General features: G+C 41.8%; 1 long non-coding RNA gene across 1 annotated transcript; it reads right to left on the bottom strand.

The window, feature by feature from the left end:
* Nucleotides 1-6,088: 6,088 nt before the first annotated feature.
* Nucleotides 6,089-21,944, bottom strand: LOC117509799. Its single transcript, XR_004560528.1, has 3 exons — nucleotides 21,933-21,944; nucleotides 17,772-17,775; nucleotides 6,089-6,282 (listed from the first exon to the last, which is right to left on the bottom strand). It is a non-coding gene; the product is annotated as an uncharacterized LOC117509799 (long non-coding RNA).
* Nucleotides 21,945-24,213: the final 2,269 nt, after the last annotated feature.

Genomic DNA, 24,213 nt, shown 5'->3' with positions numbered 1-24,213 from the left:
TACAGGAAAGTCGGGACGTTTCAGGACAAGCTAAGCTAAGTTATGCTAAGCTAACTGAGCTAGCTGTGCTCGACTTGGCTGATTATTTGTTGTGAATTTAATTTTATTGTTTTATTTTATTTTATTGTTTTATTAGTTTTGTTTTTTTGTTTTTTTTTTAGGATTGGGTTAAATTCTGTGTTTTTGGTGTTTTAAAATGTTTTTATATGATGCTGGCAGAGAGGGTGGCTCTTTTGGAGAGCCGTGTTCGTAAGTTGGAAAAGCTTATTAGCCTTGTGGACACTGATGTTACGGGCATGGTTGATGTTGACCCAGCTATTATGCCTACTGGCATTAGTAAAGAGGGGCCGGCTGGGGAGGATGGTTTTCGGACTGTCGTCAGGCGGAGGAAGTCATGTGGGGCTCAGCGGAAGTCACATGGGGCGCGGTGCGCAGTTGTGGCACCCAAATTATATTCGCCTGTGCGAACTTTGAACCAATTTTCTCCTCTGGATATGCCTGATGTCAGTCTTATGAGTCCACAGACTTCCACTCCTGTCCCCAGGCTGAAACGTCGGGTGTTAGGGATAGGGGATTCCATCACCCGTAAGGTTGAGTTGCACACGCCAGCTGATGTTCAGTGTTTTCCTGGGGCAAGAGCTCCTGGCATTGCCTCTTACCTCAGGGTACTAACGCTGCAAAATGGTAAACAGACCAAGAAACATGACATGAAATACAGTCATATAGTTGTTCATGTTGGCGCAAATTATGTTAAGATGAAGCAGTCAGAAATTACAAAAATGAATATATGTGACCTTGCTAGAAGGTCATGTCGGCATCGATTAATAGTTTCTGGTCCCCTCCCCTCCCGGGGTGGTGATGAGGAATTTTAGCAGGCTGTTATCATTAAATAAGTGGCTGGCACAGTTTTGTACACAACACGGTTTTGGTTTTGTTGATAACTGGCCTTCGTTCTATGGCCGGCATGATCTGTTGATGCCAGATGGCTTTCACCCTACTAGGGAGGGAGCTGCCATCTTGTCCACGAATATAGATGGGGCTCTGCAGGGAGGGTAACACTTGGAGTATACAGCAGGTCGCAGAATATGGGATGAGTGTGGGTGTGGGATCCACTAGTTTAGCGGGGAATTTAGTGCGGACAATCCAAGGTGCTGAAAGTGTTTTTTTTGGGAGGGAGATTTATCAGATTGGGACTGTGGCCTGCTCCTGTAGATGTGTTCGTAGAATTTACAGGGAGATATGTTTTTCAAATTTAGTACCTATTGCTACATTGGATGACACTGGAGTCGAGGATGGCCTGCTGGTTGTTCCTGCTGTATTAAATATTTCAGGCTGGAAAATTACTTTGGGATTACTGGAAGTGTTCTTGCTTGGCTGATGTCATACTTGTCCAGTTGTTCTTATTGTGTTGTGTATAATAACACTACTTCTGGTCTTGGTAAAATGAAATTTGGGGTTCCACAGGGGTCTGTGTTAGGCCCCTTGCTTTTCTCACTTTATATAGCACCCCTTGGGAATATTCTGTGGCATTACGGGATTGCCTTTCATTGTTATGCTGATGATACTCAATTGTACATGCCAGTAACTGCTGGTAATCTTGCCCATATAAAAGCCTTGGAAGATTGCCTTATATCTGTGAGAAGTTGGTTGTCTAGTAATTTCCTACTCTTGAATTCTGATAAGACTGAAATGATGGTTCTTGGTCCAGCCAGACATCGGCATCATTTTGACCAGTTGGCGCTTAATTTTGGTTCATGTGTTGTGCATCATACGGACAAAGTGAGGACTCTTGGAGTACTTTTTGCTCCTACATTGTCTTTTGGTCCTCACATTAGAGACATTACGAGGACTGCCTTCTTTCATCTGCGAAATGTGGCGAGGATTCATCCCATCCTGTCTATGGCTGATACTGAAACTTTGATACATGCGTTTATTTCTTCCAGATTGGATTATTGTAATGTTTTATTTTCTGGCCTGCCGCAGTCTAGCATTCGAGGACTTCAGTTGGTACAGAATGCACCAGACTTTTGACACAAAGTAGAAGGTTTGACCACACTACTCCTATTCTGGCATCCCTTCATTGGCTACCGGTTTCTGACAGATTGGATTTTAAAGTTTTATTGTTGGTTTATAAAATTGTTCATGGACTGGCACCTTCCTACCTGGCAGACTTGGTTAAGCCCTACGTACCTGCGAGGCCCTTGCATTCGCAGGGCTTCTGTGTGTTCCGAGGATGAACAAGACGTCTGTGGGGTATAGAGCCTTCTCCTACCTTGGTCTTACTCTTTGGAATGATCTACCTGCTATTATTCGGCAGTCTGACACGGTGGAGACTTTTAAATCAAGACTGAAGACCCACTTTTTTTAGACTGTCTTATCATTAATTTAATTTGTTTGTGTTTGCTTTGTAATTTCCTTTTATTCTTCTGTGATTTATCTTTTTATTGTGCTTTTCTTGCTTTTAATTTTGATTTTAGATTAATTTGTGTTGTTGTGAATTGTGTGAAGCGCCTTGGGGTGACTTTGTCGTGAGTTGGCGCTATATAAATTAATAAAGTGTAAATTAAATTAATAAATTGAAGGTAGTCAAAAAGTCAAAAAACTCGGTGGCAAATCGCCGGGTCACCCCGTAATGCTGAAGTCTCTGGATGTTGTTGGGCTGTCATGGCTGACATGCTTATACAATGTTGCTTGGAAGTTGGGGGCACTACCTCTGGATTGGTAAACCGGGGTGGTGATCCCCATCTTTAAAATGGGACAGGAGAGTATGTTCCAATTATAGAGGAATCACAATTCTCAGGCTCCCTGGGAAAACCTATGCCAGGGTAGTAAGAGAGGAGACTTAGATCATTAGTCAAACTTAAGATTCAGGAGGAGTAAAGCGGGTTCCATCCTGCATTCCCATCATGTGTGTGACCAACCGCTCTACCTGTGTTTTGTGGACTTGGAAAAGGAGTGTGACCGAGTCCCTCAAGGGATCCTATGTGGGGCACTGCTGGAGCTTTGGGTACTGGAACCGCTGCAACATGCAATCCAGTCTCTATATGACTAAAGTAGGAACTGTGTTTGCATTCTTACCATTACATTGGACCTGATCCCAGTGGGTGCTGGACTCTGCCAGAGCTGCACCTTATCATCATTCCTGTTCGTGATGTTCATGGAAGGGACTTCAAAACGCAGTCAAGGACTGAAAATTGTTCAGTTTGGTGACATCAGTGTTGCATTTCTACTCTTTGCAGATGATATAGTTCTACTGGCTTCATCAAACAGTCACTTCAAAACACACTGACCAGGTTTAAGGCTAAGTGTGAAGTGACTGGGAAAATAATCAGCACCTCTAAATCTGAGAGCATGGTCCTTTCGCAGAGAAGGGTGGATTGTCCCATCTGGGTCAATGGCGAGTTATTGCCCCAGGTGGGAGGAGTTCAGTTATCTCAGGGTCTTGCTTACGGGGGGTTAAGTTAGACCATGAGATTGATAGATGGATCAGGGCAGCGTTAGATGTTTTACAGATGCTGTACCGGACAATCATGGTGAAGAAGGAGCTCAGCCAGAAGGCAGGATTCTCAATTTACCAGTTGATTTATGATCCTATCTTCACCTATGGTCGTGACCTTTACATAATGACCAAAAAAAGTAAGGTCGGTGATACAAGTGGTGGAAATTAGATTCCTCCATCGGATATCTGGGCTCACACTCCTGGACAGGATGAGAAACTCAACTATCTGGGAGAGACTTGGAGTAGAGCCACTGCTTCTTCAAATCAAAAGGAGCTAGCTGAGGTGGTTTGGGCATCTGGTGAGGATACACCCGGTCATCTCCCTAGGGAGGTCTTCCAAGTATGTCCAACTGCCAACTGGGAGGACACTGCAGGGAAAACCCAGGACATGCTGGAGGGATTGTATTTCCCAGCTGACTCAAGAAGGGAATGTCTCCAGATCCCTCGGGAAGAGTTACAAGACTTTGTTGAGGATAGGGAAGTGTGGGGTAAACTGCTTGGTCTGATCCCAGTTGCTGAAACTTTGATGCTGATCACTGGTATGTGATCCAGATTGCTGAACTTTTATCATCATTGACCTTTGTTCCTTATCACTGATATGTAATTCAGATTGCTGAACTTTGATTCTGATCACTGGTATGTGATTAGGTATTTGATTGATAAGCTTTGTTGCTGACAACACACATTTCATTCTTTGATCCAGACCCGATTGATGACCTTTGATGAAAGACCTTTGGTCCTGATCACTGCGATGTAATCATGATTGTTGAACCTCGATCCTGATAACATAAATTTCATCCTGATGCTGACCTTTGCTCAATATCACGAATATTTGATCCTGTTTTTCTGAACTTTGATTCTGATAACACATATTTCATCCTGATAGGTGACCAATGACTTTGATATGATGAATGAGTTTTACTGCTCTGCAGTGAACTTTGGATGATTACAGGATCAAAGCAGTCAGAATCAAAGGCCAACATTATACAGTCTTTTTCTCCTTCATATACGAAAACAAATCAACTATAGGTTTGAATTTCTCTTGTACCTGCTGGGAAACTATCTCAGATGTCACCAACCCTGCTGCTGGAGATTGCCTGTCCTGCCTATCTCGGCTTTCAGTGGCTTACCAGTTGAGTGAGTATAAGAGAAATTGTGGAGAGCTGGGCATGTCCCAACTTGTCCTCTAACACTCCAAAACGGAGGTGTTCTTTGTCTCACTCCATCACCGAATCCGTCGTGACGCACGAAGCCTCCGCGCGGCTTTCCATGACAAAATCTCTTGTTAAAAGTGAAATCTGCTGGAAAATGGCTGATGTCCAGCTCTTGTGATAACCAGAGAAATTGCACACGATGGTCCCGGATCCATACAGCCATCCGTTTAGAAATGAAATGGTCATTTCAGCCTGTCGATCGCGGCTTGGAGCGCGGCACGCCGTGCACCATTGTGGGCCGTCCTTAAAGCGGTAGTAACACTCCTTAATCTCTGTGAAGCCCAGAAAATTTTCACCGAAAGCCATGTGAATTTTCCGAATGGTTTCCAGCTGCCTGTCTCTAACAGTTTCTGAAAAAATTCTGATGGAACAAAACCCAAATCATTCCGCCATTTCCTCGCAATGAAAAAACAATGAGAGGGGTGGACCAGTTCTCACTCAAAGCCTGCCCACAGGCAAATGACGCAACCGACAGGCGTGAAAAAACTCACGCATGTGCACGAAGGTTCAAGCTTGGCTGACGTAAAAACATATGAATCACATCCATATATTTTTGCGGATACTTTTCTCACAGACCTCGTATTGTCTGGACCATCATGAAGTCTTGGAACTTGGACTGGGCTTGAATCAACCTCATAGCTTTCTAGAAAGGAGCGGTTGAAAATGAGGTCCCCTCTGCTGCTGATCTCACACATCTCTTCATTTGACTTCGCCCCTCTGTGTGTCCTCACATCCCTACTTACTCCCGGAGCCTTGTTATCAGTGAGGGTGCGGACATGAGGACCGCCTGCAGAGAGGTCGCCACAAGGCTCCGGCTGTCTGCTCATCTCCTTTCCCTCTCTTTTGCTCACTCAAGGTCGAGCACAGTTGGAGGCAGGATATGATTCATTGTGAGAAAACATCATCTCATCCTAAAATGACACAGCACATGTACATTTGTGGGGGAAAAACAAAATAAGAACTTGTCTCATATGGACAAACAAACAATTATATTTTCAGCAACCGTTTTTGTACATAAACTACTGCAGATATCCAAGGTGTATACACGAGTGTGCTTACATTCCCAACAGCAGCTGAGTAAGTGTTTGTGTGACTGTGACTCTGTGTATGTACGTATGTATGTACAGGTGTGTGTGTGTGTGTGTGTGTGTGTGTGTCATAGAGCCGTATATGTGGACTAGAGTCCACACTCGCAATGCTGCCTACTTAACTTGAATATTCCGTCATGGAGAGCAATGTCCCATTTTCATACAGGGAAATTATTGACAGAGTGCCCAGATGTAAAATGTTTCATATGCATTTTCAGTGTGGATAAACAAGTGAACACACATGGGAAAAAAACCTTGTAAAATACATCTTAAAATGCCACCGAGCCAGTAAAATTAATTTACATTAAATTATGTAAGGAAAGTATTAAACTTACCCTGACACACACATGTTCTGAAATATTAATGTTGAAAGTGTACACGGATCCAATCTGTTCCAGCTGCAATCAATTCCTTTGCAGATGATCACTCATGAGTCCACAGTTTATTCCAGGCACTGCCAGGCAATATCAAGGTACAGAAGCTGAACATATCATAATCCAAAAAAGTTATTATTGAAAGTTTACACAGATCCAATATGTTCCAGCTTCCAAATTCTGCAGAAGTGAAGGCACAGTAATGTAATACACACAATCCAGACAGGGTACATGGGCCGCATTAATTAATTCCACATGGTAAATCCATTTAAATGTCAGTTCTGCCTCTGTTTTCATAGTCATGCATTGCACGGGCATGACGCACCACAGGATACATCAGTTTATCACCCAAAAGTCATGGAAAAGTAACAAGAATAACCAAAACTACTTACTTGTGGAAGGAAATGTTGTCTCCATTCTTCCTCCGGTTGTGGTATTGCCAACATGCAAAGCTTTCCGGCATTTTCCAGCTGTTTCTTGACAAGATTTATGAGCATCAGTGATCGCTGGCCACTGAGTTACCCGGTGTTAAAATGGTCACCACGCCCCCTGCCGGCACACGTCTCAGTTAGAGTCCCTTCATTGAGACAGTAACAACATGCCAAGTCAAAAAAAACAAAAACGGTCACGTGACTTGTGATGCCATCTTGGGTCCGAAATAGCATTCGCTGCTAATCTGTCTGCATGTAAATTCAGCTATTTTATTTATTTATTCACTGAAAAGGTCGGGTTGCTGTGTGTTTGGATGTACAAATAGACTCAACAAGGACTTCAAGATGTACAGATCTGTACTTCAGATCTGAATAAAAGAAAAATTTGGGAAAATAAAGTCAGCCGTGTGGGATGGAAGCTGACATCATCGTCAAAGCTTTGAGAGGTAAATTTATTGTTCAGTCCCATGTACAGTAAAACTCACCTAAACCATCATCATATAAACCGGATATTCACAGTCACCGCACAGAAAAAGTCCCAATGTTTTTGTATGGTTTTCCATGTAATAAACACCGTATATAACAGATTTTGTACAACAGATTTTTCACTCATATCGGTCCCATCCGATCGCAATGTATTTCCATTAAAAACCCTGAGCAGTCTGGACGTGAACAGTAACAGAGGTACAAATTTAAGTTCAGCACTGAAACTCACCGATTTGAGGAAAGTGGGACCGGAGTCATCTACCTGATTAAAAAAAAACGTCCATTTAGTTTTTTCACACCGTGTTCAGACTCAGATCTGCAGTCTAACGTGCACCTGTTAAATCAGACAAAGAAAAACACTGTGATTTGACGCTTTTCTGCTTTCACTCCTTCATCTGCCATTATATTTTAATAGTTTTTGCAGTGTGCATGCTGATTACATTTCGCTGTTACATGTTTGACAGAAAAGTCCGCAACTTTACACCACAAAGCCTGAAAAAGATTTAATTGTACAGTTTACCTTTAATGTTGAGGTGATGATTGTAGAAAGAAAAGCCTGCTGAGGGTCAAATTAGTCCATAATAAAGCATAATCCAGAGACGGAGAACTTTAAAACTCACACACGTCATTGCATGACACGGAGTTACAGAGCTGCAGAACCATAAAATCAGGTTTTAAATGAATTAAATAAATCATCATAAATTGTAAATTTGATATCTTAACTATTTTTATATTTATTTTGATAGCACCTGTACCTGTATGTGTTGCTGTATGTGGTTAAAGGATTTTAAAAAATGTTGAAAACATAAATGGTTCATTCAGTAGGTCAGCGCAATTGGAACCAAAATGGCACCATGTTCTGAGTTGACGCCACTCTCTAAGTCAGTCTAGGTTTGCCCATAGCTTTGCTTCACAACGGCATCTTCTAATTGTTACAGTACTCACGGGTAACCTTCTTGTTCACATCTTCCTCTTCACACCAAAGGTACAAACAAGAAACGTGGTGTACCATGAGGTGCTGTAATGCGCTGTCTCTTTTTGAGGCAGCTTTAGTCACACCCTAACAATTATCTGGAATCCGGGATAGGTAGGAGGTGATACAACCCCAATTCCAATGAAGTTGGGATGTTGTGTAAAATGTAAATAAAAACAGAATACAATGATTTGCAAATCCTGTTCAACCAGTATTCAATTGAATACACCACAAAGACAAGATGTTTAATGTTCAAACTGATAAACATTTTTGTTTTTGTGCAAATATTTGCTAATTTCAGTCTCTGAATCAAACATCACTTAGTAAGTAAGTAAATGAAAAAAATAATTACATCCAACATCCAGTTATTCACAGTACACAAAGTTTGAATAATAATTACGAAGAAATAAAATACACTTGGAAAATACTTTTAATAATCTAATTAATGCATTTATTCTGGCTTAACTTCCTGCTGCTCCATGTCCTCCAAGTGCTTGTTGCCTTTGTTCAAGGTGCTGATTTTGCTCATTGGATTAGTGTATGAGCTCAAATAGGAACAAACGTGCCTGATGTTAGGGTTTACAAATGTTTTTGGCTGTTAACCTTATTTATAATAAAATGTCAGAAGTCTTAAAGTTACAATAACTACATTTAGCTGAAAGTACTCATAAATGGTCCACTGGTTATTTTCAGTTTGCTGAACAGAAATCCACTCATGAAAATCTCAGCAGTTAGCAGATTAGCAGAACTGTGCTCACCCCTGCTAGAATCCACATTTCAAAAACCTTTTCCTCTTTTACTACATTTCTGTACATATGTGAAGATCAAACATCAATAGCTGTTACATGAAAATGATTATATTGAGGCCAAATGGCGTCAGAATCACACATCCGGCCACAATCGTGAAATATTGAGGTGCGGTCTGAAGACCTACAATGGCAGTCTGTGAGCATCTACATATTTGGTCCCATTCGCTCAGATGTCCCGAGTGTGTTGCACATGTTCAAAACACTCTCGGCGTCATTGACATGTGATGCACATCTGATGGTGGTGTCTATATGCAGTTTTTGTGTCATCTGATCACAGTCTACATATTCTGAAGGCATCAAAACAGCATTTGAAACCATCTGGTCACGGTTAATTGAGGTCTGAGATCGATAAGTCACAGCAAAGCCTGCCAGCATGTTGTGCCATAGATGTCCACCTGCACTGAACCCCTGTAAGTCGCACAGCTATCAAATCGAAAGCACCCTGTGCCGCTGCGCTTCTCTGTGGACTCGTGCAGTAATGCCTCATAGCACACATCAGGCGCGGAGCTGAACGGATCTCACCGCTGTAACATGCATATTATTACTTGATCATCATCTAAACTCTGTAGGAGGTGTGACAGTGAACTGTTTCGTCAGGCCGTGACAACATTATTAAACATGAAACTTACTTCCTGGCACAGAACCACGATCGTTTCACAGTGCAGAGCGCACAGGATCCAAACCACAGCCTGTGGTGAAAAGCCTCTCACCCAGCTGCTGTGTGTTGCAAATAACCATGGCAAAAATTAAATCCCATGTGATAATCCAACTGACATCATGGTGTACAGAGTTGTGTTGTGCACCTGAAGTGAGCAAAAAAGAAAAAAGAAATTAAAGTTTGCTGGAAAGGCTCCATGGTGTGAAAGCTTGGACATGAGGAACACAAGCGCTCCCTCCCACTCCGGTTCCGTGTTTACCATCCAGACGTTTGGGCATCAGGCAGTCTTCAGCGCCTTTTTTGGCTATCTGACAGCACTCTGTGTCATCTAAACTGTTGTCTACATGCACTTTGGATGCCATCGTGCAGGTGTGGACGAGGTTGTCTGGCTGAGTTCTGACACTGCTGACTACACCTCTTTCCCTCCCGACTGCGTCCGATGATGGTAATATTTGCCATTTCGGTCTGGTTTCTGCACATTCTTGCTATGTGTGATGGGGGCTTTATGCTTGATGGCAATATCAGAAGTGTGCTGACATTTTAAAATTTGAACAGGGGAACATTTTCTCTCATAATTGGCAAACACAAGGTTATTGTTCAGACTCAAAAGAGACAGTATATTGATTTTGTGATCTGCTGATGGAGAGTGCTGACATTACTGCAATTTTCTGGTGCTGTCACCAAAATGAACACTTGCTATGGTGCATCCAGAAAGTATTCACAACGCTTCACTTTTTCCACATTTTGTTATGTTACAGCCTTCTTCCAAAAGAGAGTAAATAATTTTTTTCTCTCAAAAATCTATGCCCAGCACCCTACAATGATAACATGATTTTTTTTTGTTGCAAATTTATTAAAAATAAATTTAAAAAATGAGGAAATCACAGATACATAAATATTCACTCCCTTTGCTTGATACTTTGTTGATGCACCTGTGGCAGCAATTACAGCCTCAAGTCTTCTGGAATACAGCAATATCAAAGCACCGTGGAATTTTGGCACACCTATATTTGGTCAGTTTTGCCCATTCCTCTTTGCAGCACCTTTCTAGTTCCATCAGGTTGGATGGAGAGCGTCGGTGCACAGCCATTTTCAGATTTCTCCAGTTATGTTCAATCGGATTCAGGTCTGGGCTCTTGCCGGGCCACTCAGTTGTCCTGAAGTCACTCCTTTGATATCTTGGCTGTGTGCTTAGGGTCACTGTGCTGTTGAAAGATGAACTGTCGCTCCAATCTGAGGTCAAAAGAGCTCTGGAGCAGGCGCTCATCCAGGATGTCTCTGTACATTGCTGCATTCATCTTTCCCTCAATCCTCACTAGTCTCCCAGTTCCTGCCACTGAAAAACATCCCCACAGCATGATGCCGCCACCACCATGCTTCTCTGTAGGGATGGTGCCTGGTTTCCTCCAAACATGACACCTGGCATTCACGGCAAAAAGTTAAATCTTTGTCTCCTTAGACCAGATAATTTTGTTTCTCATGGTCTGAGAGTCCTATAGTTGCCTTTTCACAAACTCCAGGTGGGCTGCCATGTGCCTTTACTAAGTTGTGGCTTCCGTCTGGCCACAGAGGAATGTAGGGTGATCATTGGGTTCTTGTTCACCTCCCTGACTAAGGCCCTTCTCGTGCGATTGCTCAGTTTAGATGGGCAGCCAGTTCTAGGAAGAGTCCTGGTCGATCCGAACTTCTTCCATTTCCGGATGATGGAGGCCACTGCGGTCATTGAGACCTTCAAAGCAGCAGTAATGTTTCTGTACTCTTTCCCAGAGTTGCACCTCAAGACAGTTCTGTATCTGAGGTCTACAAGCAATTCCTTTGACTTCATGTTTGGTTTGTTGTCTGACATGCACTGTCAACTGTGGGACCTTATATGTAGACAGGTGTGTGTCTGTCCAAATCATGCTCAATCAGCTGAATTTACCCTAGGTGGTCTCCAATTAAGCTGTAAAACATCTCAAGGATGATCAGTGGAAACAGGATGCACCTGAGCTCAATTTTAAGCTTCATGGCAAAGGCTGTGAATACTTACGTACGAGGGCTGTCCATAAAGTATAGGTCCTTTTTATTTTTTTCAAAAACTATATGGATTTCATTCATATGTTTTTACGTCAGACATGCATGAACCCTCGTGCGCATGCGTGAGTTTTTCCACGCCTGTCGGTGACGTCATTCGCCTGTGAGCACTCCTTGTGGGAGGAGTCGTCCAGCCCCTCGTCGGAATTCCTTTGTCTGAGAAGTTGCTGAGAGACTGGTGCTTTGTTTGATCAAAATTTTTTCTAAACCTGTGAGACACATCGAAGTGGACATGGTTCGAAAAATTAAGCTGGTTTTCAGTGAAAATTTTAACGGCTGATGAGAGATTTTGAGGTGATTCTGTCGCTTTAAGGACTTCCCACAGTGCGAGACGTCGCAGAGCGCTCTCAGGCAGCGTCATCAGCCTGTTTCAAGCTGAAAACCTCCACATTTCAGGCTCTATTGATCCAGGACGTCGTGAGAGAACAGAGAAGTTTCAGAAGAAGTCGGTTTCAGCATTTTATCCAGATATTCCACTGTTAAAGGAGATTTTTTTAATGAAAGACGTGCGGACGGGTCCGCGCGTCGGGACACAGCCGGCGTGGAGCGGCGGCACAGGAAAAACACCTCCGTGTTGATAACCATTTGTAAAATCCAGGCGGCTTTTGATGGCTTTCAGTGGAGTGAGTATATGAGAAATTGTTTAACAGCTGGACATGTTCCAACTTGTCCTTAAGGCTTCCAGCAGAGGTGTTTTTCCTGTGGTGGAGCGTCGCGGCGGCTGTGAGCCGACGCGCGGACCTGTCCGCACGTCTTTCATTAAAAAAATCTCCTTTAACAGTGGAATATCTGGATAAAATGCTGAAACCGACTTCTTCTGAAACTTCTCTGTTCTCTCACGACGTCCTGGATCAATAGAGCCTGAAATGTGGAGGTTTTCAGCTTGAAACAGGCTGATGACGCTGCCTGAGAGCGCTGAGCGACGTCTCGCACTGTGGGAAGTCCTTAAAGCGACAGTGTCACCTCAAAATCTCTCATCAGCCGTTAAAATTTTCACTGAAAACCAGCTTAATTTTTCGAACCATGTCCACTTCGATGTGTCTCACAGGTTTAGAAAAAATTTTGATCAAACAAAGCGCCAGTCTCTCAGCAACTTCTCAGACAAAGGAATTCCGACGAGGGGCTGGACGACTCCTCCCACAAGGAGTGCTCACAGCCGAATGACGTCACCGACAGGCGTGGAAAAACTCACGCATGCGCACGAGGGTTCAAGCATGTCTGACGTAAAAACATATGAATGAAATCCATATAGTTTTTGAAAAAAATAAAAAGGACCTATACTTTATGGACAGACCTCGTATGTGTGATTTCTTTGTTCTTATTTTTAATAAATTTGCAAAAATCTAAAAAAAACTAAATAAAAAAACTTTTTTCACATTGTCATTATGGGCTATTGTGTGTAGAATTTTGAAAAAAAAAAAAGAATTTTCATTCATTTGGAAATAGGCTGTAACATGAAAAAATGTGGGAAAAGTGCAGCATTGTGAATACTTTCTGGATGCACGGTATTACTACTTTTCCTTTTTCTTTCATCTTTCACTGTGATTGATGCTTTTCGTCTCTTTTTTGTATTCCCCCACCACCCATCCCCTGGAACCTCATCTATAATCTGTAAACCTTCCGTTCTTCCCCTGGATCATTTTTCTAGCCATCTTCCCCTATTCCCTTCATTCATTTTCTCTCTTCCTTCCACTTGTGCCACTTTGCAGGTTTCATCTCCGAGTCTGCGGAGCTATCTCGTATCTCAATAAGTCTTCATAACCTCTGGGTTTTCCCCTACACCTGTCTGTTTATCACTCTGCAGCCTGATTATGTGCTATATCTCTCAGTTTGCACAGAATGTGTGCCAGGAGCAGGCCCACATGTTGCTGCACGTTGCACAACATATACAGACCTATTAAATGATGTATTTGGATTCAAGTTTACTTCCCCCTTCTTTTGATAACTATTTTACTTCTATTTCATCAGGGCACAAATATAACACCAGACTGGCATTAAGATCTTCTTACTCGTTCACTTCAGCAGCATGTACAAACTATGGAAAATTCAAAATTCAATTCAAAGGGGCTACTATATCCAACAATACTGATGAAGAATATAAAACGTTTTTGCATTTTTGACATGCATAAAAGTTGTATAAATGTTCTGTATATCATATAAAACTATACATTTTTTAAAAGCTTAGATTCTCTAGATTTACATGATGTCCACTATATTTCTGTGTAACAAAGGACAAGTTCACAGTATAGCATAGTGTCAAACAATGTTCGCAGCCCTAACCCACACAGACAATTTTAAAAAATTTTCTAAAAAGTTTCTTTTACTCCAACAAAAGTTAATGATGAATCAATATCTACTAGATAGTATCAAACTAGAGATCTCTGGTTTTCATATGACACCAAAATCACAGTGATATGTGAAGGAGAAATCAAATAACAACTACATTAAAATTCCATATTTATGCTTCAAATTCACATGTTGCATCTTGAACGCAGTAAACTTTTACAATATTTCACCTTCTTTCTTAAAGTGGAAAAATGTCCTTGAATAAGTTGTGTAATATATCAAATAAAAAATGTTTTCAATACTACCACTATATTTCAAGAACTTATACTGTTGATATATGCAGACCAGATCTAGTTTGAGTTATCTAAAGCACAACTTTATCGTGTTTAGATAGCAAAAATTGTGCAAGTTTTTTTTTTCAGGTACCCTGAAAAGCCTTTGCATCTGCTATGTCAGAACATCAGCACATGCTGACATCTTTGAAATCATTTTAATAATACATTTGTTTAGTCCAGTTTATTGACAATCAAACCGGTATACTCAGTATACATAATGATAACATGTAGAAAAAAGGAAGAAATAACTCTAATGTTTAGTTTCTATAATTTTGCAGATGACTTAGTACACCTTTTGTAAACGCTGACCTGTCAGCTCTACCACCTTGCAGAAGAAGTCTCCTGCAACACGTGAACAGGTGCAGCTACCAGGTTGCCATCTGGAAGAGAGCCCTGGAGGCTTCTCCTGAGGTGCCTGCCCCACAGGGTCACAGATGGAGCATAGAAGATGGCCAGCTTACGCCACTGTGGTTTGCTGGTCCAGTGTAGAGCTTTGTGGACTGTGCAGACAGTGGAATGGAGTTGCAAGAGTCGGACGATGACATTGACTTCTCCCAGTGTCATGATTCAGACAGAGATGATGTCTAAGCTGTGCAGAATCTGATGATTGTTCAGTTTACAAGTTTGTTGTTCCATTTACTAGTTTGTTGATCTAGTGTAGACAATGTGTGGACACCAGGGGCCTGTACTACGAAGTGGGGTTACTGGCTTATCAGGGTAACTTCGGGAGTAAGTTGATGACGTGTGGAGTAACTTCCCGGTTAACCCGTACTACGAAAGGTGGATAGGTTTCGATCGAGGCATGCTGCCACAACAACTTACGCTTTGCGCCAAACCTGCTCCGAGCAGGTTATGTTCTAGGATTAGCGTGAGGTTCTCGCTTAACCACTCCCTTTATAAGTACCGTCCATCCACCTGCATCACTCTGAAGACAATGCTGGCCTACCTGGATGATCCGTGTGATATTGGAGCACAAATTGTGAGGGGCTCTCTTCGCAGGGAGAGGGTTTTTAAAGACCGCCGGAATCCGCTGACATACCCAGACGATATTCTCTATGAATGATATAGATCCTCAGCCGAGGGAATTCGTTATCTTTGTCAGCTGATCGGGCCAGACGTCTGTAACATCACCCATCGTACACTGTAATAAAAGACTGTTGGTCTTACAGGAAAACGCTGGCAGCTGTGGTCACCACTGTAAAAAATACAGCGGTTAAATGTACAAAAAAAAAGAGCTCTTGTTTGTAGATTTAACAGTTCCTTTAATGTGAGTCAGCCGTTGTTCATTCACTGTAAATCCATATACATATTATGTCTGTAATGTTATCTACTGTGCTGCTGATTGTTTTACAGGAAGTCCCTGGTAATCACAGCTGCCAGCGTTTTCCTGTAAAAACAAGTCATTTTTTACAGTGTAACAATGCCCCGACGATCGAGCAGATAATGTGCCTTGCGCTTAGATATTCTGCCAGTGGACAATTTATGTATTCCATCGGTGATGCTGAACATCTGAGCAAGAATTCTGTATGTCGTATGATTCGCAAGGTAGTACTTGCTCTATCTAAACTGCTGGATGCATGTGTCGTTTTCCCTGGCCATTTATCCGCAATGCAAATCAAAGAAGGGTTTTATGCAATTACTAATATCAAAATAGGTCTAATACATGTCCATTAATTAGGCGAAGTGGGGCTTATCAAGCCATGAATATAAACCTACCGTTCTGAAGGATGTTTTTATATTTCATCTTCACCTGCTGCCAGGTGCGTTTGGCACTGCTATGCATTGCATCTGAAATATTGACAGGATTAGGAATAGCAATCATACAGTCAAGGTAGCCTATTTAGGAAACATTAAATTAACCTAACATTTATTAGGAGGCCTATGACCACTTCTGAATCGTGTTGCATCTGGGCATAATTAATGAAAGGGGGCATTTTTCTACACATATCAGACATTCCACAGGTTAATCATCTGTAACAGATTTGGAGAACAATTACGCATTTACCTGATCAGCAATACGTTGCCAACAAGCCTGTCTTGCTTTATTGGCAGACGATGTTGATGATGATGTGTTCGATTTCCCCCTTAACGTTAATGTAAATTCCTTGTAGCTCCGCATAATAATCGTGCATTCTTCTCCGGTAAAGTAAGGTGACCGCGTCATCATTGTTAAATGGTGACGTGTGCTGCAACTCGCCCCTCCACTAGGGTTAACACAGGTTCATCAAATCAACATCTTATTCAGCGTCGTAGTACCGATTAACGCCACTTGAGGGAACCAGGTTTTGTCAACCCTGGTTTAAGAGGTTGACCCTGGGTTACATCTGAGTAAGTTAACCTCGCTTCGTAGTACAGGCCCCAGGTCATGAATATACTGTGAAAGGCTTAGTTTTAACCTTGTATCTGTCATTTACATTTTTATGATATGTTGATAATTTCTGATGATGAAGAATGTTCAGGTAAGAACATCTGCACTAGTACTACTGCAGGATTTGATTTAGTTTATGATTCTAATAAATGCACACAAAGTTCTAATCTAGAAATGGATGTGACAATCGTGTGGCTCAGAGAAAGCTATTGCAATAATCTGAAGCATAAATATGGAATTTTAATGTAGTTATTTGATTTCTCCTTCACATATCACTGTAATTTTGGTGTCATATGAAAGCCAGCGATCTCTAGTTTGATACTATCTAGCAGATATTGATTCATCATTAACTTTTGTTGGAGTAAAAGAAGCTTTTTAGAAAAATTTTTAAAATTGTCTGTGTGGGTTAGGGCTGCGAACATTGTTTGACACTATGTTATACTGTGAACTTGTCCTTTGTTACACAGAAATATAGTGGATGTCATGTAAATCTAGAGAATCTAAGGTTTTTAAAAATGTATAGTTATGATATACACAATATTTCTACAACCTTTATGCATGTCAAAAATGCAAAAAAAATCAGAGGACAAGACAATTTGAGGTATAATAAGAAAAACGGTGTTTTGAGCAAGTTGATCCCTATATTTTTTCTGTTATCTCTCCATTTCATATTCTGTAGAGTTCAGGGAATCTAAAAAATCTGGTTTCATTAAATTGTGTGTGTGTGTGTGTGTGGGGGGGGGGGGGGGGTGCTCCCTGGACCTATTCTAGCCTGTGCCCTATTTATACTTATGTCTTGTATGAACTCTGTTTTGTTTATTTTATAACCAATTCTTGCCTGTCCAGCTAGATCAGCTTCTAAGTTATTTCTGGACAGCCTTACATCCTACCTAAAAAGACTTTGTTTGTTTTTACTTTATCTGAATGTATATTTTAACCTGTTACTCTAATAGACCTTTAACATCTCTCTGTAATGAGTCATATACAAATTCCACAAGTTAATATTTCAGTTGGTCTTTGTACATGTAGCTCCACATTCATATGATTGAATGTATGCGCACACAATGCATGTGCACATTATCTGGCATGAGTGTGTATGTTGGAAATGAGTGGAGAGTATCTTCGCCCCTGGTGCCACTGGATCATGAAAAAATGGGCTTAGCACTGCTGAAACAACCACACTGTCCCACGGCAATATATTTCCATAACTTCTTTTTTGCCACTGAGAACTGTAGCCATTCTTTTGATAACACAGAGGCTCTGTTATAATACATTATCAGATAGGCCTTTGACTCCAAAGTCTTGTAAAGCTGCTGGATGGAATTTTTTTTTTTTGACAAATCAATAAATGCTCAAAATATCCTGACTATCAAAATTTAGCTCAGTTGCCTTTTTAAAACATATTTTTAAACTTTTATTTAAATCCAGGTTTGCCAGTGATGCTGAGTGAAGTCAATGGAAGAAGAAGATGATGATAATGATGAATGGATAAGCAAGGATTTAAATGTTGTCCATTGAAAATAGATTTGATGCGTATTTGAAGCAAAGCACATCATAGATATTCTTTGAGATGGGGCGGCATGGTGGATTAGTGGTTAGAACTGTTGCCTCACAGCACAAGGTCATGGGATCGCTTCCTACCTGGGCCTTTCTGTGTGGCGTTTGTGAGTTTTTGTGTTCTCTCCATGTTCATGTGGGTTCACTTCAGGACATGTGGTTTAGGTGAATTGGTAATTTTACGAGGTCTATTAGAAAAGTATCCGACCTTATTATTTTTTTTCAAAAACCATATGGATTTGAATCACGTGTGATTACATCAGACATGCTTGAACCCTCGTGGGCATGCGAGAGTTTTTTCATGCCTGTCAGTTACGTCATTCACCAGTGGGCAGTCTTTGAGTGAGGAGTCGCCCACCCTCTCGTTGATTTTTTCATTGTTTAGGAATGGCTCAGAGACTGCTGCTTTGTTTGATCAAAATTTTTTCAAAACTGTAAGACACAACTGAGTGGACACCATTCGATAAATTCAGCTGGTTTTCGGTAAAAATTTTAACGGCTGATGAGAGATTTTGGTCTGGTAGTGTCGCTTTAAGGACGGCCCACGGTGCCTGACGGCGATCTGCACTTCGAGACGGCAGCGTCTCGCCGTTTCAAGTTGAAAACTTCCACATTTCAGGCTCTGTTGACCCAGGAAGTCGTCAGAGAACAGAGAACTTTCAGAAGAAATCGGCATGAGGAGTTTATTCGGACATTCCATTGTTAACGGACATTTTGTAATGAAAGAACGTGCGGGCAGAGTCGCATGTCGGTCCGGACCCGACCGCGGGGGGTCGCGACAGGAAAAACACCTCCGTGTTGGAAACTTTAACGGGCAAGTTGGAACATGCCCAAGCTGTTAAACTATTTCTCAGTTACTCACTTGTTGAAAGCCATCAAAAGCCGCCTGAATTTTACAAATGGTTTTCAACACGGAGGTGTTTTTCCTGTCGCGGCACACACAGATTCGCTGAGTTGTCACGGAAACGACTCGGCGAATTTGCGCGCACGTCTTTCATTACAAAATGTCCTTAAACAGTGGAATGTCCGCATAAAGTCCTCATGCCAGCCTCTTCTGAATCTTCTCTGTTCTCTCACAACGTCCTGGGTGAATTAAGCCTTAAATTAGGATGTTTTCAGGTCGAAACAGGCCGACGACGGCACCTGGAAGCGCTGCGCGACGTCCCGCTCCGTGGGAAGTCCTTACACCGACAGAAACACCCCATAATCTCTCATCAGCCGTTAAACTTTTCACCGAAAACCAGCTCAATTTCTCGAATAGTGTCCACTCGGATATTCCTCACAGGTCCAGAAAAAATTTTGATAAAGCAACGCGCGCCGTCTCGAGCAGCGTGTGAAACAAATGAATTCAGCAGAGAGGGCGGGACCACATCTCACTCAAGGCCTGCCCACAGGGAAATGACATCACCGACACACGTGAAAAAACTCACGCATGCGCACAAGTGTTCAAGCATGATTGGTGTAATCGCACGTCATTCAAATCATATAGTTTTTTAAAAAAATAAAAAGGTAGGATACTTTTCTGATAGACCTCGTATATTTGACTATTGGTGTGAATGTGTTTGTCCGTCTATATGTGGCCCTGTGACAGACGGGTGCCCTGTCCAGGATGTATCCTGCTTCATGCCCTAAGATTGTTGGAATAGGTTTCAGTCCCCTTGACCCTTGGTTGGAGTAAGCAGGTATAGAAAATGACTAAATGTTTTGAGATGCTGTTGGTCAGTTAGCAAGTGCTGTGTGGAGTAGTGGCCATCTGTTCTGTCGACACATCGCTTCCAGAACACACTGCACACAGGTTGTGGTGATACCCATGTATGATAATGCTCCACCTACACTGATCAGTCAAACAAAACAGAAATTCCTTTATTCAATCCCACACAAATCTTTGCCATCCCGAGCACAGGCTAATACACGTTTGTGATAATATTAATTTATATTATGTGTGTGTGTGTGTGTGTGTGTGTTATTATTGGTGCTTGTCGTATAATGTGTTTTCTCTGCGATATTTTGAATAATGGGTTCTCGCTTTAATCACAGGCAAGCCTGTGCATTTATCTCCCATTGTTTTTTTCATGCTTTTATTACTAAACAGTGTTGTGAAGAACAAGAAACACAAATACTCACTGTGTAATACATAACCGTGCCATACTGTCAGACCATACTGTCAGCTGTGCCCTTATTAGCTGACCTAACTGCCAAATCTCTGGGCTGCCTAATTTCTGCCTAAAGTCAGACAAATGTTTGCTAGAATGCTGTCCATTCAGATGATTTATTTAGCAAACACTCTACTTGCCCAGCAGGCTGCCAGCAGTTAGGCTATTCGCACTTCATACCACGCCACCACTGAATACACAAGTTCCATCAATAATGCCTCAAACACTATTGTACTGTAATGTAGAAAGATGCCTTTAGGCCAAGCCCAAATGTAAGGACCCTTTCACACATAACGCAAAAGACGCAGAAACCAGAAGAAAATCCACAAACCAAAAACGAAATGGGAAACCACGAAACATTCCACCTGCTGTCGGGAGGGGTGCACGGTCAGACAGGCATGCACAATACCGCGGCGACGGTATTGTGCATGCTCATGTTCACGCACACAAACAGTGTGAGGACATTGAAAGTCACGCACACAGCAGCGGAGCAAAAAATTAATAAAACACCACAATTCATAATACTTCATTCCTGTTATAAAGAGCGGATTTAGCCTCCGCCTAGACGGACACCAGGAAGTAATGAAATGACCTGGATTACTGTTGAAATGATATGAATTACCTGATGCGCTTGTCTCATGAAGAGTCGGCTGGCCCCCGTGTCATGAAGAGTCGGCTCCCATGTCATGAAGAGCCGGTGTCTCGTGTGAACACATCAGCAGTGTTCCACTGCAAATGGTATCTGTGTTTTAATTATTACAGTGTGGATAAATCCCGTAGTGACACGCTCCTCGCGGGTTCGTCCCGTGGGGTGATTTCCTGCATGGCATGATATTCACCAGCAATATGTTTTAATTTATTCTCATGTGAGGACAGCATGCCGACGTCCGCACTTCACGGTACAGTTATGTGACATCGTATCCTACAAGCCACTACAGGTGTTCTCCAGCTACGACTTGCGAGCACAGATATCTGAACAGATGCATGTTGCAGGGGGACACACCCACCTCTGTCAGCAGACCTTGGCGGGTCACACAAAAAAAGTCTCACTCTCTGTTGCTTTGTTCTGTGATTTTAATTGTATGTATGTATTGTTAGGTGTTTCTTCTGCATCTGTCTGATGTCCGTGTTGTAATGTAACACCTTGCATGCAAGGTCACATCCAGCTGACAGGCAATGTATGTCACACTCCTCACGCCATTTGTGTGTGTGTGTGGGGGGGGGGTTGGCACAGTTACACCCATTTGTGTTGCTTGGTGATGCCACACTCATGTTGCATTTAGACACTTTTCACAGACAGGTTGAATGTAGTCGCCCGCTGTCAATTATCGTACCAGGAGCACGAATAGCCCCGCCTTTTCTAAGTGTACAGTGAACGGTGTTAGATGTTTGTGTGTGGCAACTGGAATTTTCTCGACACCTGCCGAGAGGGAGATCGAATGAGCACGCGCAGGGCATTCGCTGTCTTTCGGCCACTTGCATGCACGAATGGTCGTGGCGACAGCTGTACAAGGCGTTTGAGGCGGCTCCAATTTTTCACAAGTGGCATGCAATTACTCCTTCTTGCACTAGTCAGCTTCAATCATGTTATGTGTGAAGGGGCCCTAAAGGCTGTACCATGCTGGTACTTGCATTAACTGTTCCTGTTGAAAGCAGATGAATGCGTTCCCCATCAACAATCAACTTGCAATAACTCAAACAGGTATCAAGTATCATAAGCAACTTAGGCCCCATACCCATATACTGATTTTTTGAAGCAGCAGCCTTTTTCCAATTGTTCTCAATGAGAATGGAGCACATGTGGTGACCTAGATGGAACAAAAACACCACATATAGTGTCTTTCTTCCAGAGTGCTTCATCTTTTTTTTTTGTGTAGATGCACAAACACTTTGAATTGAAAATCTCTGAACTTTGCATAAAGGTACCATGACATCATTGCAGCATCTTTTCAGGCAACCAATTAGCAAAACTCATCGAAAAAAACTTTGTTTTCTGCTATTTCTGCCAACACATGAGCCATAAATGTCATCAGTGATAGTGGATTAGACAGACGACATGTTCCTGCTCAGGGTGTGTGCTCTTTATGGGCTCACATTATAAAGCAGTCATTTGCTCTTTATTATTGTCATAGAAACAAATCCCAGGAGGAATGCTTATTATTTTAGGGAAGGTGAGATGAGGTGTTTTTCTGCCAGAAGAACATATGTCATGAATATGGGCCCTCACTGTATAATCATTCATGCATTCTCTGAACGCACTGATTAACTTATGTTAATGATCACGGGGGGCTGGAGTCTATCCTAGTGGTCACTGGGTGAAAAGCGGGGGACACCACTGAAAGGCCACCATTGTACCACAGGGCTGACACATATAGACAGACGAACTCACTCACACTGTCCCTCACACCTGTAGTCAATTTAGGGTCACCAATTCAACTAACTTGAATGTCTTTGGAAGTGGGAGGAAGATGGAGCACCCAGAAGGAAGCCACGCAAACATGCACTGTAAATGCTAACATACTAATGAATAAGAAATGATTAGTGAACCAAACTTAGAAATCATCAACCTGTTGTGAACACTAATATTAAATAATTAAGTAGAAATTTGGGGTTGGGGAACATGCTTAACTTAATTTATACCACTTCAGTTAAATTAGATAGATTAATTTATTGTCCCAGGGTCCTTTGGGCATTCTTTCAGGCATGCAGATCTGCACCATCTACTTTGCGTGTTCCTCTCAGCCACGAGCATGCGGTAAAGACGGCAGTGAACAAGAGCTCCTCTTAGTTTGCGTCAGATATACCAGAGGACTATTTGCACTGAATTGGTAAGTAAATATTTTAATACTTTGTTAACCGTCGAGTTTTCATGTTGTGGTTTCACTTTAGTTTGTGTTATTGCAAATATGTATTCCGTGTTGATATGAAAGATTGGGTATGATTGTGTTTCTTTTTGGTTAATTTAAGACCGTGGTATGATTTGAGGTAGGAGGTAAAGCAAAATTTAAGGGGTTAGGATTAGACAAGTTTATACTTCTTCCTACTCCTTTTCGCTCATGTAAACTGAGAAACTTAAAACATGAGAGGATCGCTGATTCAGCTACTGCCTTGTTTTTTTTTTTCTGATTTTCACTTATTTGTATTTTTAACTATTTTAAGCTTCATTTACATGAAACACATGAAATAACAACAATCAATAGTCAATCAAAAAAAAAATAAATAGTGTTCAGAGGCCCTGAGTGGACATTTGTTGCTAAAAAGAGGGGCTACTTGCTTAAGAATTACCGTTTAAAACAAGGATTCCACACAAGGACATCTCCACTCCCATGCCTGCATCAGGACTGCTTGTGCACATTCAAATCTTTTAATGCAATCCAAGTACACCTATCAACATGGCACTCTCAAAAACTGCATTTCACTGTCAGTTGTGCAACTTTGTTGAGCTTTGCACAGAAGAATACTTTTTTGCCCATTTGCGTCGACACCTTAAGCTTAGACAAATGGTTGCTTGTCCATATCAAGAATGTCACTTTCAGAGCAATGTTTATTCTACTTTCAGTGCACACAGAAGCAAAGAGCATCAGGCGCACAATGAGATGGCATTTAAACCTGAAATTGTTTCAGAAAATGTAGTTGAAGAACTTCCAACTAATGTAAGTGTTCAGCTGGAAGAGAGTGACCCTGGAGACGATGACACTGACTGGGAAGTTGCTGAGCTAAAATATGTGGAGGACTTACAGATTCAGTTGGAACACAATGTAGCTGCTCTTTTCCTGAAAATGTCATCAATTCTTAACATTTCTGAAATTGCCCAGCAAGAAGTCATAGAGCAGATCAACCGGATTTATTTATTATCAGAGCCATTGCTACATTCTTCTATTCGAAGAATTCTACACACACATTGTGCAG

This window comes from Thalassophryne amazonica, chromosome 5 (assembly GCF_902500255.1).
Source record: "Thalassophryne amazonica chromosome 5, fThaAma1.1, whole genome shotgun sequence".
Lineage (NCBI taxonomy): Eukaryota > Metazoa > Chordata > Actinopteri > Batrachoidiformes > Batrachoididae > Thalassophryne > Thalassophryne amazonica.
Note: the sequence above shows the minus strand (reverse complement) of the source record. Positions and strands in the feature narration are given on the sequence as shown.